At 45.2% G+C, this 18,029-nt stretch overlaps 1 protein-coding gene across 2 annotated transcripts in view; it reads left to right on the top strand.

Moving 5' to 3' along the window:
* Positions 1 to 7,049: 7,049 nt before the first annotated feature.
* The window catches only part of PUM2 (pumilio RNA binding family member 2), a 78,192-nt gene continuing 67,212 nt past the window's right edge, over positions 7,050 to 18,029 (top strand). Inside the window, exon 1 of one of the 2 annotated variants that reach the window (XM_069850619.1) lies at positions 7,050 to 7,176. The gene's annotated coding sequence lies outside the window, so the exon portion shown is untranslated. Of the gene's footprint in view, positions 7,177 to 14,848; positions 14,937 to 18,029 lie in introns of those variants that run through there. The other variant, XM_069850618.1, reaches the window with a different exon arrangement.

Genomic DNA, 18,029 nt, shown 5'->3' with positions numbered 1-18,029 from the left:
AAAAGAAGAACTCACATCTCAATAAAGAGCAGAGTTTGGGGTTTTTTATAGCATAAATCTTATTATTAGATGAAGACAATAATGAGAAAGGTTTGGGAGGGGTTGTAAGATATACTAGAAGCTATTCCTAATATCAACTCACTAGAATTCACTGGAAAATGGATCCCAGTTGGATTTCCCCTAAATTCAAATTCACTTAGAAAAATTCACAGCTGATCAGGCTGTAGCTTTCACCAGAGTGAAAGATTTCTTTATGTGTATCAGGTAGGGTTTTTAAGTCTTTCTAACAAAGATGTGAGGGTGAGAATAAACATACTGCACCCGGTGCTGCAAGGATGCAAGTTAGTGCATCTCAAGTTAATGGTTTGCAAAGTGCTTGAGAACGTGAAGGGAAGCATCCCAGTAATGCAGAGTATTTTGTTTTACTTCTACTAAGTGACAGTGATCTTCTTCTTGGCTGGTTTAGCTATTTGTAGCATATTCTCTTTAAAATTGCTAATCACAGTGTTAGGTGATGCTGGAATCCTTCAGAGGTCTAAAGGTTTGGAGTTTTCTGCATTACAGATGCTCTAGTTCTGTGTTTGATTCCATGCATGTATTACATACACCAATCCTAAATGAAAATGCATTTACAGAATACAGTTAAATCAATGCTAAAGGAAAAGATAATCTGACTACAGATAGTCAAGTATCTTCTGGTAAGGTCCCATAACTGTTATCCTGTTTTAATGAAGGAGCTTCTTTTCTAAAGTGTAAATGCAAGGTTCTTGGAGGCCTGAGAGGATCTTTTCAAACCTTTACAGTTCCTGCTCTTAGCAGTGAATAACTTTTCATCTAAGGCTGTAGAAAGAATCAGAATTTCATCCAATGTGATCACGCCAAAAACAATTTCTATAAGACCACTCAGATAACAAGGATTAATTACCTAGTTCATCAATAGCACCAGTCAGTTCCTAAAGGGACATCTATTTCCAGTCCCAGGATCATTGTCACTCAGTTCTAACTGCTTCTACCTAAAGTAATAATGAATCAAATTAATCACGATAAGAACCTGAGGCTATTCCTGTGGAACCTAAGACAGCCTGATTGCTTTAGATTTATTTTTTTTCCATTGGCGTGTCCTTTTTTTGACTGGAATCATCAGTAAGGAGCAGCCATAAGATATTTTAGTCAAATGGATTGTCACAATTGTCATTTGTCAAAACTGGTTATGTAAAAGGACATCTCACCCCTTTGAAAGATTTGAATGAGCAGGAGTGAAAATAAGGTCCTGCTTTCTTCTTATGTGGAGTAGCAAAACTTCATTGCTCATGCAGGTAATAAATCCTCTACCTAAAAACTCTCACTTCTCACTTACCTTTGACACTGCAATGGGTGGTTGCCATCTACTGGTCTCAAAACAACAAAGCAGCTTTGTCCAGTGAGATGGTTCACTCTACATTTGCTTTCAATATTCCGCATTACTGATTAAAAGAAACACTACAATAAGCATTAGTTCTTCAATATTAACGTAACACAAATAGAGAGTATACTTGAGTCGTGAATGGTAATTCTTCTTAATGTGTTTAGGGCTATTTTTATCCCAGCAATAGCTATGAGGACTAGAGAAAGCTAATTTCAGGTAAAGGACACTGTCAATGCTAAGAACTAGACAAAACATGTGGGTAAATATTTTGAAATATTTAGTTTTAGGTCCCAGGAACTGGAACAGAGTTATGGGCTTGGCTTCCCTGTTCCATGCTTGGGAAAGTGTTACACATCTCAGAACGGGGATTAAAAATAACCCACAGTCTGAAGACGGAGTGGCTGAAGTTGTTGCCTGTAGCTTTCTTCGGAGGTAGGCACCAACATTATACTTCATAAAATTGTGCAGGGATCGAGATTTTCTTTTCTTAAGCACAAAAAAAACCCCTCAGAACCACACCCCAAGTTGTACTAAGTGTCAGAGATTTCATCTAGGATGTAAGATGTGGGTTCAATGGCTATCTCTACTTGAGAACATGGAAACCCACACATCCAACTTCAATATCCTCTCCTCCATGGTTGGACTCGATGATCCAGTGGGTCTCTTCCAACATGGTTATTCTATGATTCTATGAAAACGCAGGCTTCGAGCTGCAATTGTAGGCAGATCTTGGTACCTGCGCTTGTGATGTAAGTAGAGACTCCTGCTTGAAAATAGGGAGGAAATAAAGGCTTAGAAAGCAGTGCTTTGAAATAGAACTTGAGCCTGGAAAAAAAAAAAGGGGGGGCAGGAGAAAACATGTCCTGTGTGCCTCATGTGAAAACAGGAGAAGGAAAAACACATTTAGAGGTGTCTGCCTGGGGAAGGGATGCCCTTACCATGTTTGTCTCTAAGCCTCCACCTCCCCAGCGTGTCCTGGCTCTTCTCACCCCTGGGCCTCCAAACAGCTGGAGAAGACCTGGACTCACCGCATCCTTTCGTGATTCTGTCAACCCCTGCGTACCCAGGGGTCAGCAGCGCCTGGTTGGCACCAGGGCACCAGGGCATACCTGGCAGCAAAGAAGCTCTGTCTGGGACTATGAAAATGCCAGTGTGAGCTGCAGCTAGCAAAACCCACCTTGTGCTGCTGGGAGCAGGAGGGGGGAGGAAAGGCATTTCTTAGGATGCATGACAGCCCCAGGCTTCACAACAAGAATAATCACTAAAGCTTGTTTAACGTTGGACAGTTAACTGCCTTTCGTTGTCATGTTACAATAGCAGATTTGAGCCCAGAGGACTGAGAAGGAGTCTAAAAAACAAGAATTTACCGTAAGCTGATTTAGTGTTTCCTGTCTGGGTCTGCAGGCAGCCGGCAGTGAGGCCACAGAAAGGTGAGCTCGAGGCTCCCTCCTCTTTACTTAGTAAAGGCTCAGCATATTCTGGCTCTGCAACTATTACGTTTTGCAAGATTTGCTTTTGGTTTAAAGCTATTTTGCATGAAAATATATTTGGTATCCCACACATTGCCAATCAGATACTGAATATTTTGTTTAGTTATCTTACTGTATCCAGGAGGAAGCTGCTAGTGTCGTACTGCGTGTTCTCTGAGCTGATCGACTGAGCTGGGCATAGGGCAATAACCGTCCCACTCTTATTTGTTGCATGGGTGTACTCTTGAATAAAAGAACTGTTATAGATAACAGCGATAGAATAACACAAAATAAGAACCACAGCTGGAAAGAAAATGTTTACTACTTTCATGAGTATTCATCCCACCGCTGCTTGCAAAGGTCAAAAGAGTGACTCAGAGTCTGGTTTACAAACATTTTGGTTTAATTAGAAATAGAAAATAATTATTAGAAAGGTTTATTATAAAGTAGAAATGTTAATGCTGCTTCTGATATGATCAGAATAGCATTCTGAAGCAAAGGATTGCATTACTACTACTGGGCACTGCAGACAGAAACCAACACAACCAGAGAAGATCCTAAGCGGCCCATTGAGAACAACAGGCGAGCAGCTGCGTTAGGGTTCAATCCCCACGCTGCAGGAGCAACAATTTCACTAAAAAATAAAAATCCTACCAAAAATCAACAGGTTTAGACTGATGCTGGCTCCAGGATCCCCCATTTTGGCTCTGCAGGCAGCTTCTGTGTCAAGCACCACTGCTACATTTTCTTTCACCCGCTGAGGGACTGCTATAAAGACTTCTTCCTTCATTCCTGTTTGCAGACATATTTCCTGATTTTATAGCTCTATATACACACAGTGTATATATATATATACACACACACCATTCCAAACCTGTTCTGTCTTCTTTTACTTTTCCTAGCAGTGCTTTAAATGAGCCTCAGGAATTTTCTTTGCATTTACTAATACTAGTAAGAACTCTTTTTAAACTTCAGAATTCATTCTTCACTTATTTATTAAGTTTAATTCAAGATTAGATTATGTTTCCCTACACAAAGTCTGTTTTGCAGAATCATTATCAAATGAATGCTGCCATTTTAAATATCGGAATACAAAATAAGTTTTTAATGAAAACTTTCTACCAAACAAGATTAAAAATAGAATAAAACACTGCTATAAAGATGATGCGAGGGCTAAAGCACCTCCCAGATGAGGACAGGCTGGTAGGGTTGGGGTTGTTCGGCCTGGAGAAGAGAAGGCTCCGAGGAGACCTTATAGCGACCTTCCAGTACCTGAAGGGGCGACAAGAAAACTGGGGAGGGGCTGTTTACAACGGCTTGTGGTGATAGGACAAGGGGCAATGGGTATAAACTGGAGAGGGGCAGATTTAGACTAGACAGAAGGAAGAATTTCTTCACTATGAGGGTGGTGAGGCACTGGCCCAGGTTGCCCAGGGAAGCTGTGTTTGCCCCATCCCTGGAGGTGTTCAAGGCCAGCTTGGATGGGGCTTTGGGCAGCATTTATGAGCAGATATATAGTAATACACTAACACTAAATGATTTTATTATTTTTGAAACTAATTTTTACAAAGCATGCTTAGAGCTTAACCTCTAACTTTACATACACTGTGTAAGGTATCGCTCCAGAATAGTATCCCCTGTATGATTATTGTCAAAAACATCACAACTCTGACCAAAATCATTCCAGATTTTCTTAGGTGAAAAGGTGCCAGAGTAACTGAAGGTACTGAACCCAATGCCTTCAAGATTTCACCAAAACTGATACCTATTTTTTAATGAAACCCTGGACCAGAAGTGACTTTGAAGGCCCACAGAAGGCAGCTCCCTTCCCCAGCCTGCCCCACTCCTGCCATGACAGAGTCTTCCTCCCAACAACCCAAAGGACTGGAGGGCTTCGGCCCACCTGCCTTGGTGTGTTGGTTGACAGCTGACTGAACACGAGCCAGCAGTGGCCCAGGTGGCCAAGAAGGCCAATGGCATCTTGGCTTGGATCAGAAACGGCGTGACCAGCAGCTCCAGGGAGGTTATTCTCCCTCTGTACTTGGCACTGGTGAGACCGCTCCTCGAATCCTGTGTTCAGTTCTGGGCCCCTCACCACAAGAAGGATGTTGAGGCTCTGGAGCGAGTCCAGAGAAGAGCGACAAAGCTGGTGAGGGGGCTGGAGAACAGGCCTTATGAGGAACGGCTGAGAGAGCTGGGGGTGTTTAGCCTGGAGAAGAGGAGGCTGAGGGGAGACCTCATTGCTCTCTACAACTGCCTGAAAGGAGGTTGTGGAGAGGAGGGTGCTGGGCTCTTCTCCCAAGTGACAAGGGACAGGACAAGAGGGAATGGCCTCAAGCTCCACCAGGGGAGGTTTAGGCTGGACATTAGGAAAAAATTCTTCAGAGAAAGGGTCATTGGGCACTGGCAGAGGCTGCCCAGGGAGGGGGTTGAGTCACCTTCCCTGGAGGGGTTTAAGGGACGGGTGGACGAGGTGCTAAGGGGCATGGTTTAGTGTTTGATAGGAATGGTTGGACTTGACGATCCGGTGGGTCTCTTACAACCTGGTGATTCGATGATTCTATGTGCTCTTCTCCTAGAAGACTTTGAAAAGCACTTGGAGAACAACAGCCAGGAAGAAAAATAGGGTGACCTTGCTTGTGGCAGGTCATGAAAGTTTTGTGGGTTGCCTCTGCCCGTTTGCATGCTCCCAGTGAAGTGCAGGGTGGGGCTAAGGAGCCTTATCCCTCCACCACACCAACTGCTGTCAACACATGTGGGACAGGCCACTTGTACATTGCTCTTCACCTGTGCTGGGGTGGGATGTGCAGTCAGGGCCAGCATGAGGTCAGGCTCTGCTCCCACATGCCCAAAACATTTGGTTTGCAGCGAGGGTATTGGCTGTACGATGGGCTCCAGGCCACACTCACAGCTCTGTGGAGCTGATCTTCTGGGATAAGCTTAGACAGGCACAAGGGGCCTCAGCCCATCTCCACAACAGTTTTGTCCTAGCTTCTCCAAAAGCTAGGACAAGGGATTAATTTTAACACTCTTGAATTATAACTTCACTTTGACACTGCCTAGTATCCAGGAAAAAAAATGTTTGCCTGGAAAAGTCACCGAGATTATGAGACATTTTACGTCTCTGGCCGGTGTTTTACAAAGTTGTAACAAACGCATTTTGCAGCTAATGCTTCATCTTGTACAATTTTACTGATAGAAAAACTAATTATCTTGTGAAGATAGTGATGTGTTGAGATTGTAATTACTCCCATCTGTATGCTTTGGTTAAAGTTATAAATAGATATGAATAAAAGGAAGGATGAAACAGATTACGCATCTTTTCTTGGCCTTCCAGGGGAAGTATGTGTGTGGGAGCTGGGGACCAGGTTTTTATTCCATTTGGTGACTTTTCATTTGAGATTGTATGAAGGAAAGTACTGTGCTTAAAGGCTTGCAGGACCTTTTCTGGCCCCACATCATAGCTTCCTAATTGCCCTTGTTGGTGATGCAGTCAGCTGATAAGTTTATAACATAATGATGATGACCAAGAATCACTTTGAAGGAGCATTGTTCTCTTGACTGCAAACTGGAGATGTTTGTCTACAGATGTTGTCTTCTAACTGTTAGCCCTCAGCCAAAATGAGTGGAAAGGCACTCGTATTTACACATACAAACTTCCTGTTTTGCAGCCCACTAACAGGATGTATTACAAGGGAAGAAGTTGTTTTCTGGCTGAACTGGATTTCCGTCTGGAGCCAGCTCAAGCCAGTAGGCAAAGCAAGCCGCAGGCTGTGGGGTGTGGTCTGGTGCCTACTTTTCCTGTGCCAGGGAAATGGGAATTTATTATGGGAATTTATTATTCCCATTTGAACAGCTAATGCCTGCCTCCCCCTTGCAAAATCCTTTTCTCCCAGTGTTACAGGAGCAGCAAAGGTAGAGCCAGGCGGGTGGTGGGTTCCTCCCCGAGCAGCTCCTGCAGAAAAACAAAGTGCTGCTCTTCCTTCTAGTCCTGCTGTTTCTGTTTTCTGTGACAGATGCAGGCTCACCCTTGGGTCCCCACCCCAGCGCTGGGGCGTGCGGATGCCCAAACGCCTCTGTTGGGCTCTGATAGGAGATTAGCCAAGAGGGGTCCTGTACCACAAGGCAGGGAGAGCTGACTCAGGAAAAGAGCCTCAGTTTTGCAGTAGTAAAATATGCATTCTTTCAGCTCGGTGAATTTTTTGTTTTGTTCTGTGTTTGACTAACTGCCTAGGAAGAGGGATGCATTGGAAACAGAAGAGGTACTTTAGATGTCTGTAAAACCTGCATGTATAATTAAAGGTAAGCCCACATATGTATGAATACTCTGTCGCTATTTATGTAATAGTTTATGCAATTCATGCATAACTTTGACACCTACTTTTCAGTATTACAGTGCTCAACCATTTTGTTTATGCTCAGGAAGCAAGTGAGGATTTCCCCTTCCTGAATGTATCTCTGGCTTTATATATTCACTGCACTGCGCCTTGTTGAGCTGAAGGGATGGCAAAGAATAAAGTTTAGGTTCTCTACATGGAAATGGGGGCCAGTGGGTATGTGTTCATGCTATAACAGTGAGTCAGGGGTCTTAACTAGCCCTGAGCTAATACAACTGAGCTGTGTTTTGGTATTCAAACGATGCGTCCAGTCATGCAGACATACCTTGTTGCTTGTGGTTGGCCCCCTTGACACTCTGTAAGAACAGAAAATTCTGAGGAGCTTCAGGTATGGTTAAGACAGAAGAAAAATTCACAGACTAGTGATTATACCACAAGAGCACGGATGAAAGCGAGTGTCCAATGATACCCTAAGCAAAGTCCATTTTTGTTGGGCTGCTTCTTCAGACCCCCATCAGAAGAATCTCCTGCAGTTGGGAGGATCAGAATTTGATACGGCAGTAGGTAGATGAAGGGTGTTGATAAACCCAAGATGAGAGAAATTGTTTAAGGCAAAGTACTATTGCAGATCTTTCTTCCAGTCTATCCTCTGTACTGTGGCTTCTCATTTTTTAAGACAGAGAATTTCTAGTCCATGCAAGTTGGTAATACTTTATGTAACAAAATGAAATCTTACAGATATGCTTTTAGGATTCTTAGAATGTTTTTCCTTATGGGAGGTAAAAAAGGTAAATGGCATTCTTCTCACTTTTCCTGGTTCTAACACTACCTTATCCTAAGTGCACCAAAAAATACTGCCTCTTACTCAGAGCTTTTGTGATTGCTTCCATTGCCTGGGATACTTCCTTGAACTTTTTTCCCTTTTTCGAAAATTGGAGTGTTTCTTATTACTCCTTAACATATAAAATGAGTGAGAATCAATTTGATGCTCATCTTTGAGGTTTCATTCTTTGTACTGAGCTTAATATGCTATCTTCAGTTCTAAGAGACGCAGTTTGCATTCAGCATTAAGATTTCCTGGAACTTAATGCTCCACCGGAAAGAAAAATACTTCTGTTGAGATACGTGGGTTTTTTCTTAGTATAAGCATTGATAGACACTCTGCTGTGAACGAAGTGAATGTGAATCTAAAAAACAGCTGGCATTACCTCTGGCTTTGTCACTCCAAAGCTATTCAAATTCATGTACATGAAGCGATGCCATTAGTTACTCTTGTTCTGTTACAATGACTGTCTCTGGTGGTTGTGACTCTGAGGTATGTTTATGAAGCTTGTTTATACCTCAGCCAGTTATGAAAGGGTGAATGACTCAGGGACAAAAGCTGTCTTGCTGGTGAAACAAGTCTTCAGCTGACACCTCAGCAGCCATTCTAGCCCAGACGTACCTAGCAAAGCACTTCCACAAGAGACAATTCTTTCTTGGGACAAGTTTAAGTTAAATGCTGCAGGGCTGCATACTCCACTCGCTGACATCTCTCATGCATTTCCTTTAAGTCTCTTGCAGAACAGCTTCTTTAGAAAAGCTGATCACGTCTACAGTAGCAATGACCATGTAACTGAATGGCAATTAAGCCTTCTTACATTTTAAAACACTTGTATAATAATGAATAAATAAAAAAATGGGATTAGTGACAAAATTTATTATGATCCAGCTGTGAAGTTTCTGTTGGTCCTAAACTGGAATGTTCTTATTTGCTCAGTGTATTCTGCCAGTGGCAAGTTAGTCCAAACAAACCCCACCCAGAACAGACAGTCCTCCTCGAAGAATCTTACAGTTGCATGGACAGGTAGGGGAAACAAATGGAAATACTAACACAACTTTGAGAAATAGAGCAGACCAGGCTTTTCAGTGCACCATGAGTCTGGCTGTTGTCAAATGGGTTTATAGGAGTCATATTTTTATACCAGTTTTCGTGTTAAATGGGAAATTTGAAGGATGTTAAGGTAACTGAGAGGAGTTCTTCCCATGCATGGGAAAGACACTTAAATGTGTGTAGTTCCAAACATTAAAATTGGACAGTGGATGTAATTGCACATACCGCGTCAAATATTTCTGTATCAGAAGAGAGAGGGTTGAGATAGGAACAGACTGTGAAGCTCTTAAGAATTAAGGAAACGGTGTAATGAGATGGAGCAGGAGCTAATTGATGAACAGGTTACATGGTTAAAAGCAATAGAACAGAAGAGTCAACCCTGAATTAGTATTGTGAATGGTTATGGCAGGGAAAGGCTGTGTTTGTGGAGCAATGGTGGGGCAAAAGGATGCGTGGATGGGGACACCACTCTATATGAAGAATTTGTGGCTTATAAGCACATTTCTCCAAGGCCCTGGAGAGAGGCTAGCCAAAGGCAAGCATTTAGCAGCAAGTCTCGTGAATGTAGTATTTCAGACTGATTGATTTCTTAAATAATCAACCGAACGTCTGATAAAGTGGAATCCAGAACTGTGCATTGGGTGCCTAGGTGTGCTACACAGTATTTGGGAAAATAAATAACTTTGGAATGAGATCTGCTCCTGTAAATGCATGAAACATATGTTCAGGTCAACATCTCTTACAGAGAAGTGGATAACAAGGGACATGCTAAGGATATAAACCACCATCCTAGGGCCCTTCTCTGGAACGTGGACAGACAGCTCTATTTACGTTTGAGCTGCAGTGCTGTGCTTCTGGGAAGGTGGTAAGTAGTTAACTGCAGCTGTTATTTCAGAGAACTGGGTGAGGCTCACCTGTTTATGACAACTCTTCTTAAGCAGTAAGATGCTAGTTAGACTAGAAGTTCTTAAGACTTGGAGGCTGGACTAGAGGATCATTAAAGGTCCCTTCCAACCCAAAGCAGTCTATGATTCCATGACTGTAAGGCCAGCAAGGCCATTAAATAGAAGATCTGAGACTAAGATCTCAAATTCCTCCCTGCAGAACAGCCAAGCTGCAGCAGAGGGCAGCCAAAGAGTCTGATGAATTTTGGGACTCTCCCTAGGAAGTCAAATCTGTGAATCCTGAGCAATGGAACCAAATCTGGGTGCTCCCCAGTCCTGGGAGTACCGGGGTTTGCATACTTGCCTTTAAAAGAGTGCAGGCTTTTGCAGGGACACGTCTTTTCTGAAGATACTTTGAGAAGTTCTACCACATCTACTTGTTTCACTTTCATGGAGATACACCTTGGTTTTCATTAATACAGGTTAATTATTTGCTACTCTGCTAGATCCGCCTGTCAAAAATGCTGGGGGACGTCAACGTCGTGGCACAGCAGGACAAATTGTATTCATGTAGAGACAGTTTTAGGTCCTGAAGTTTGTGGCTTTAGAAAATGTAGGCATCTTCAGGATTAGACACTGAGCTGAGTGGGGGCAGCTAGGACTGCAGCTTTCAATTTCTGTGAGTGCTCTTCAGTCAAGTAACTTTCCCAAACTCGTAGGAAGGCTGAGGAGGAAGGCAACAGCATCCAGATTTTCCATATCCGTGGCTACTTTTCTAGTCTATAGTTCAGTATTTCTCATTAAAGATGCTTAGTCACAGAAAAAAACAAAGTGTAACTGCGTTAATGGAGTTTATCTGAAACATTTGGAGTGTAAGCAGAGCCCAGTTAGCTGTTAACACCTCCTTAAAAGTAGGAATAACTATGAAAAGCATTTTGTAATGGAGTGATACCAAGTTAAACTATCTGAAGTACTAAGTACTTTTAAAGTTTCTGCTCTGAACAAAAGAGAGAAATAATTTTCTTTAACTATTTTAGCATGAGTCAAAAACTTTAGCGTCACTACCAAATTGTGAGGTGTATGGTGGTGGAATTTTTTTTGTTTTTCTTTTCTCAGAAAAATGCTTCAGAACATAACCAAGTAATTGTATTTCTCAGATCAAATCCCAAACTGACTGCACTTAAACATTTCTCTGGTTTGTGGTCGGGTTGGGTTTTCCAGTACTGAGAAGCAGACTGATGTAGGAGTTGTTTAAGCTTGTGCTTATCAAATGCAAGTTGAGTTCTTTCTGAACAGTTAATGGTTTATACAAACAGTGATCGGAATCATGCAGGACAAGCAGGGTCCCCAAAAGGGTCTGAGCTGAAGAACTGGTGTAACGTAGACCAGCTGCTGTAAGCGTTTGGGATACCAAGAGCAGAACAAGGTTTTCTTCAGCCAGCCTGCATAAAGGGAAGGGATGTGACTTAGAGGCCCTCTCTCTTCAACTAAGAAAAGGAATCAGCTTTTCAGCCTTGCAGCCTCCTTGGAAACAGCCCAAAGGTGGCAGTAGGACAGGACACTAGAGATCACAGGGATTAGCCATGTGAGCAGCAGCAGACTGCAGGCGTCTGAGTACTTAGCTGACTAGTATTAAGCATGTTTCTTGGGAAAAATGTTACTATCTTTATCAGGAGCTGGGAACTTTCATGTTTTTAACCATGTCTATAAATACTGGCAAGAGTGAGGTTTTTTTCCTTTGAGACACCTCTATTTTTAAGAATGCGGTTGGTAGTCACAGATGACATCTCATCCCCACAAGTGCTGCTGCACACGCACTATCCCTGCATCCTGACTAGTCGGCTCTTGCCCTGCCAAACCCAGAAGGAGTCACCAGGGCTGGCAGTACCTGCCTGCTCTCTGCCTATGGGAAAAACGATGGTAGCGACGTTTTGAACAGCTGCCGCAGGACCGATAACTGGGTCTTGCCTGCAGGTTTGATCTGTGGGTGGTATCTGCATGCCGTTTCCTGAAATGGAGTACTCTCTAACCAGACTCCTCTAGGAACTGGTAAAAAAGGCAAAATAGCTGATGTTCTTGTGAAATCTGTATTTTAAAATGTCACTGACAGGCAGAACTCCCTCTCTTCTTCAGGGGCTGCTAAATAAGTAGAGTTTCTGCTTGTATGGAGTGAGGCTATTAAAAACCATTGCTGGCAGTGTTTACTAGCACCATATTTACCAACAACTAACCATCTAGCTGTACCAGAAATCCCATATTTAACTCTCAAGGGAAGGAAAAAATAGAATCATAGAATACCAGGTTGGAAAGGACCTCAAGGATCCAAAAACATCCAACCTTTTTAGGTGAGATGCAGTTTAAATGAGATGGCCCAAAACGTGGTCAAACTGAGCCTTAAAATTGTCCAGTGTAGAGGCATCTACCATTTCCCTGGGGAGGTAATTCTGATGCTTAACTGTTCTCATGGTGAAAATTTTTCTTCTGCAATCCAATCAGAATCTCCCCAGGAGCAACTTGCACCCCTTGTCTTTTCCATGTGACTCCTAGTAAAAAGGCAGTCTCCATCCTCTTGGTAGACACTCTTTATGTAGTGGTACATGGTAATAAGGTCTCTCCTAAGCTTTCTCTTCTCAAAGTTGAACAAACCCAGTTCTCTCAGCCTTATTTTGAATGGAAGGTTTTCCCGTCCTCTGATCATCTTCATGGCCCTTCTCTGGCCCCTCTCCAGCCTGTCCGCATCTTTGATGTATGGTGGGGACCAGAACTTCACCAGGTGTGGCCTGACAGTCTCTGAGTCAATAATTGACTATATTTTCCCAGAAATCCTCACGCAGCCAACTATTGGCACTGCAGTTAATGAATAACCACGGCGATGTGTTTCTGTTTGTTGGGAAAACAAGGAAACCTCCCCACGCACGAAGCTCTGGGAGCCACGGGGCACCCCTCAACATAACCCCCATATTCTCCTTTGTCTCCTAACCACGGGCACCTCCTCCTGCCACCACCCCGCTCCCTGAAGGTGAAAAAGAGGAGTCACATGCTAAAGGGGGTGGGAATGGGTCACCTGGGGAGAGTCACAAGGGAGAATGGGTCACCTGGGAAGATTCCAGTTGGATTTTGGAATAAAATTTTCATCATGAAAACATGTAAACACTGGAATAGTCTCCCCAGGGAAGTGGTGGATGCTTCTACACTGGACGCTTCTAAGACACAGCTTGAAAGGGTTCTGGGCCATCTCATTTAAACTGTATACTTGGGCATGCTGGTTGATGAGAATCTTTACATGAGCCACCAATGCACGCCCACAGCCCAGGTGGCCAACTGTATCCTGGGCTGCATCAAAAGAAGCGTGGCCAGCAGGGCGAGAGAGGGGATTCTGCCCCTCTGCTCTGCTCTCATGAGACTCCACCTGCAGTCCTGTTCTGGATTCTCCAACATAAGAGGGATATGGAGCTGTTGGAACGGGTCCAGAAGAGGGCTGCAAATATGATCCTAGGGCTGGAGAACCTCTGCTATGAGGACATTCTGAGACCTGGGGGCTGCTCAGCCCTGAGAAGGCTTGGGGGAATATCTCTTAGCAGCCTTCCAGTACATGAAGGGGCTACAGGAAAGTTGGGGAGAAACTTTTTACAAGGGCATGGAGTGACAGAATGAGCAGGAATGGCTTTAAATTGGAGAGGGAGAATATCTAGATTAGACATTAGGAAGAAATTCTTCACGCTGAAGGTGGTGAGGCACTGGAACAGGTCGCCCGGGGAAGCAGTGGATGTCCCCCCTGTGGAGGTGCTCAGGGCCAGGTTGGATGGGGCCTCGAGCAGCCTGGTCCAGTGGGAGATGTCCCTGGTTTGGAACTGAATGATCGTTCAGGTCTCTTCCAACCCAAACTAATCTATGATTCTATGATATTTGAGAAAGCAATTGTAAAGAGCGGGGCATTCCTGCAGATATGGGGGACGCACTGCTGTAACACAAAAGCAGGTTGCCTAGAGATGTCTTGGATACCCCTTCCCTGGAAGTGTTCAAGGCCAGCACAGACAAGGCTTTGAGCCACGAGATCTAGCGGGAGGCGTCCCTGGTTTGGAACTGGACGATCTTTAAGGTGTCTGCGATTCTGTGATCACTTCAAACAGTTGCACCAAATGATCATAGAATCACCAGGTTGGAAGAGACCCACCGGATCATCCAGTCCAACCATTCCCATCAGTCACTAACCCATGTCCCTCAGCACTTTGTCCACCCGTCCCTTAAACACCTCCAGGGAAGGTGACTCAACCCCCTCCCTGGGCAGCCTCTGCCAGTGCCCAATGACCCCTTCTGTGAAAAACTTTTTCCTAATGTCTTCCAACCTGGTTATTCTATGATTCTATAAACCTCCTCTGGCGGAGCTTGAGGCTATTTCCTCTTGAGGTCCCTCCCAACCTGGCAATCTATTATTTCCTTCCTTAAGAGTTAATACGAAAAAAAGAACGGTGGAAAACCATCCCCGCCGAGGCCGCGCTCCAGCCCTGACCGGGACCCCCTCGGTGCCCGAGGGGCCGTGGCCCCGCCTCCCTCCCCGCGGGGGGGCGCGCATGCGCGGGGGGCGGGGCCCGAGGCGGGGGGCGTGGCCAACCCCCCTCGCCTCCGCGGAGGCGCATGCGCGGCGGGCGGGACTCCCTCCGAGGTGGGCGGGGCCACCCCCACCGGGTCCTGGCGGCGGCGGCGGGTGCGCATGCGCGGTGCGGGGAGGAGGCGCGGGGTGGGGGGGGGGCGGGCCTTGCCGCGCGCTCGCCGCGCCCCCGCTCTGTCTCCCTCCGCGCGCGGCGCGCTCGCCCTCCCGCCATGTTGTTGTGAGCCCCGTCAGGCGGGGGGGAGGGGAGGCAGGAAGGAGAGGCACCCGGAGGGGAGGAGGAGGAGGAGGAGGAGGAGGAAAGGGGGCGGCGGGGGTGTCGCAGGGCCCGCTCCGGCTCCATCGCCGCCAGCCAGCCCGTGAGTAAACCCCCCCCACCCCGTCCGCCCCCTTCCTCCAGCCCCCTTTTGTCTCGCGCCGGGGGAGGGGAGAAGGAAGGGAGGGAGGGAGGGAGGGAGGGAGGGGAAGGGGGGGGCCATGTTGTGGCGGGTCACCGGGCGGCGCGGAGCCTGCAGGGCGGCCTCGCCGCCTTTGTGTGCTGCCGGCTCGCCGGGAAGCGGCGCCGAGGTGGGCAGGGACGGGGCCGGGCTGAGGAAGGGGGGGATGACGGGGGGGTAGCCGAGGAGAGAGCGGAATTGGGGAGCGGTTTCCATCCCAGCGCGGATTTGGGGTCTTGGGGGGCTTTGTGGTGCCTGCGAGCCGAGGGGAGAGTGGGATTGGGGAGGGGTTTCCATCCTGGTAGGGGTTTATGGTCGGGAGGGGGCTTTGTAATGCCTGTGATCCAGGGGAAGAGGGGAATTGGGGAGCGTTTTTTATGCCAGTGTGGTTTTGGGGTCCTGAGGGGCTTTGTGGTGCCTGCGAATCGAGGTTTGAGTGTGGAATTGGGGAGCAGTTTCCATCCCAGCACGGATTTGGAGGTGGAGGGGGGCGGGGGGGAGGCTTTGTGGTGCCTGCGAGCCGAGGGGAGAGTGGAACTGGGGAGCAGTTTCCATCCTAGTAGGGTTTTGGGGTCGGGAGGAGGCTTTGTGGTGCTCGCGAGCCGAGGGGAGAGTGGAATTGGGGAACAGTTCCAATCCTAGGAGGGGTTTGGAGTCGGCTTTGTGATGCCTGTGATCCGTGGAGAGAGTGGAATTGGGGAGCGGCTTCCATCCTAGCACGGATTTGGGGTCCTGGGTGGGCTTTGTGGTGCCTGCGAGCCAAGGGGAGAGTGGAATTCGGGACCAGTTTCCATCCTAGTAAGGGTTTGGGGTCGTGTGGGGGCTCTGTGGTGCCTGCAAGCCGAGGGAAGAGTGGAATTGGGGAGCAGTTTCCATCCCAGAAGGTTTTGAGGGGGCCAGGAGGAAATGGGGTTCAGGTGGGGATAGGTGCTGAGGTCGGGGGGCGAGGTCTTTGTGCTCTCTCGGGGAGCGCAGACTAGGGAAGCAGTTTCAAGCCCATCGAGCTTTGGTGGGCAGAGTGGTGGCCAGAGAGAAGTCTGGGATGGGGAGGAAGGGGGCAGGAGGCGGTCGGGGTTCAGATTGGGGTTTACAGTGACTGAGAAGTGAAGAGGTGGAGTGAGACAGGCACATGCACAGGAGCACCCCTGGGGCAACTGCACTGCATGCAGAATTGGGGTAAAATGGGCTTTGTCCGCATGTACCAAAAGCGTGGAAACTTACATTTTTTTTTTTTTTTAAATGCTCTTAAGGGCAATACGACTCTGCTTTCTGAGGCCAAATGCTCTTGGTCTTGGTCATTGATACCACACAATGAAGTGTTAAGGTTTAATTTTTCTTCAAATGTGTTTGCGTGGACAACAATAAGAAAAAGTTGAGAAAAATGCCAGCTGCCCTGAGTGGATCGTGCTTGCATTTTGGGTTTTTAATCTCCTTGGCAGTCATTGTGGAAGGATTTTTTGTTATTGTTCTCCTTCATATATTTCATAACCTCAGACTCCTATAATTCGTTGAGAGAAAATGAATGCATTCAGGGTGCTTTATATTCTGGCTTACTGTTTGAAACAAGATGGCTTAACACCAAAATGTGTAGCATGTTTTATACGTGATGAGATAAAGAGGCTATATCAGCTGATTTGGGAATGCTTTTTTTTGAGCAACATAGCTGTGTATGATCTATATAGGTCACTGCAAAGAAGAATTGGTAAAACTTCTGTCACCTAATTGTTTGTCGCATTCTACATCTTAACCAATACTTTCAGGTTTATTTTGGTTTCTCTTTTACTGAGGGCTTTGTTGCATCTCGACTGAGAGAACAGGCCTTTTTAGTTACCATGAGTTGATGGTTTAGCTCTTAAGATATGTGGGATATAAATGCATTTGAAATGTAATTACTCACCTGTGTTACCATTTTTACATATAAAACATAGTATTTTGTTATATTTAGTCATGTCTAGAATTAAAACCAAATGTTAACAACAGTTGCAGTTTTGTTGAGAAGCTGAGAGAATTGTTATCTACCTTTCTCTGGTCTACAACTCAGTTTGTGTCAACACGAATATAAATATGTTAGGTAGGTGGGAGAAGGAACCTAGAATAAAAAGGAAAATGATAATTTAGAGGTGTGTGGAAATGACACTAAATCAGCTTTCTGAAGTGTTCAGAGAGTTGAAAATTTGGAATTTAGTCCAGCAGAATGGTTAATAGGCAAATGCATGTGAAAAACTGCTTGATAATGTAGATTCTGCAGTTTATTATATGGGTATTGCATGTAGGAAATTCCATCTTCTATAGTATTTTTCTGCACTAATAGGGAATGGCACTTTTTTTCTGTAGTATTTCTCTATAGGACTCAATATTTATTTTCTATGTTTGGGATGTTGGCACAGTGCTGAGGCAATTGTAATCGTATCTGATAGTTGAGTTAATAGTGCAGGAAGCAGCTGGCTGAAAAAGTTGGACTTGCCTGTCTTTTGATAAGAAGATAACTCTTATTCTGACAGTACATATTAAGTCTCCTGTAGGACTGTAGTACACCTTGAAAGCTTTACGTATGTGTTTTCCTCAAGATTTGCTCTCCCAAGTGTTTCTTTGTGGTGTTGTCTTTGGGCCAGGTACTGCAGATGTTAGGGCAAGTGTGTTAACAGGACATCAGCATGTTGAGTACTATGAACTGTATCTGACTCTCAATAGCACTTCCTAGTTCACTTTTAGATATTTTCTCCCCCTTGATTTAATGATATGTAAGTGTGCACTGAATATTATTTAATGTACAGCCTATGTAGAATTTCCTAAAGCATTCTTCTTGATAACTTCATCTTTTTTTCCCCTTTGTCCAGTGGTTTCTAAAACCCCAAAATGGCTAGACCAAGTTTTTATGCAGATGCAAGTAGTCCAGTAGATAATTTGGATTCCTGCTTTTATGTCTTCATGCTTTTTGAATGTAGAATTACATAAAAATTTCACTGTCCATTGCAGTAAAAAGAAATCTAAATTCTCTTGAATATTAAAGGCTTT

This window comes from Phaenicophaeus curvirostris, chromosome 2, assembly GCF_032191515.1.
Source record: "Phaenicophaeus curvirostris isolate KB17595 chromosome 2, BPBGC_Pcur_1.0, whole genome shotgun sequence".
NCBI classification, from domain to species: domain Eukaryota; kingdom Metazoa; phylum Chordata; class Aves; order Cuculiformes; family Cuculidae; genus Phaenicophaeus; species Phaenicophaeus curvirostris.
The sequence above is the reverse complement of the archived record's forward strand: the minus strand, read 5'-3'. Positions and strand labels throughout refer to the sequence as shown.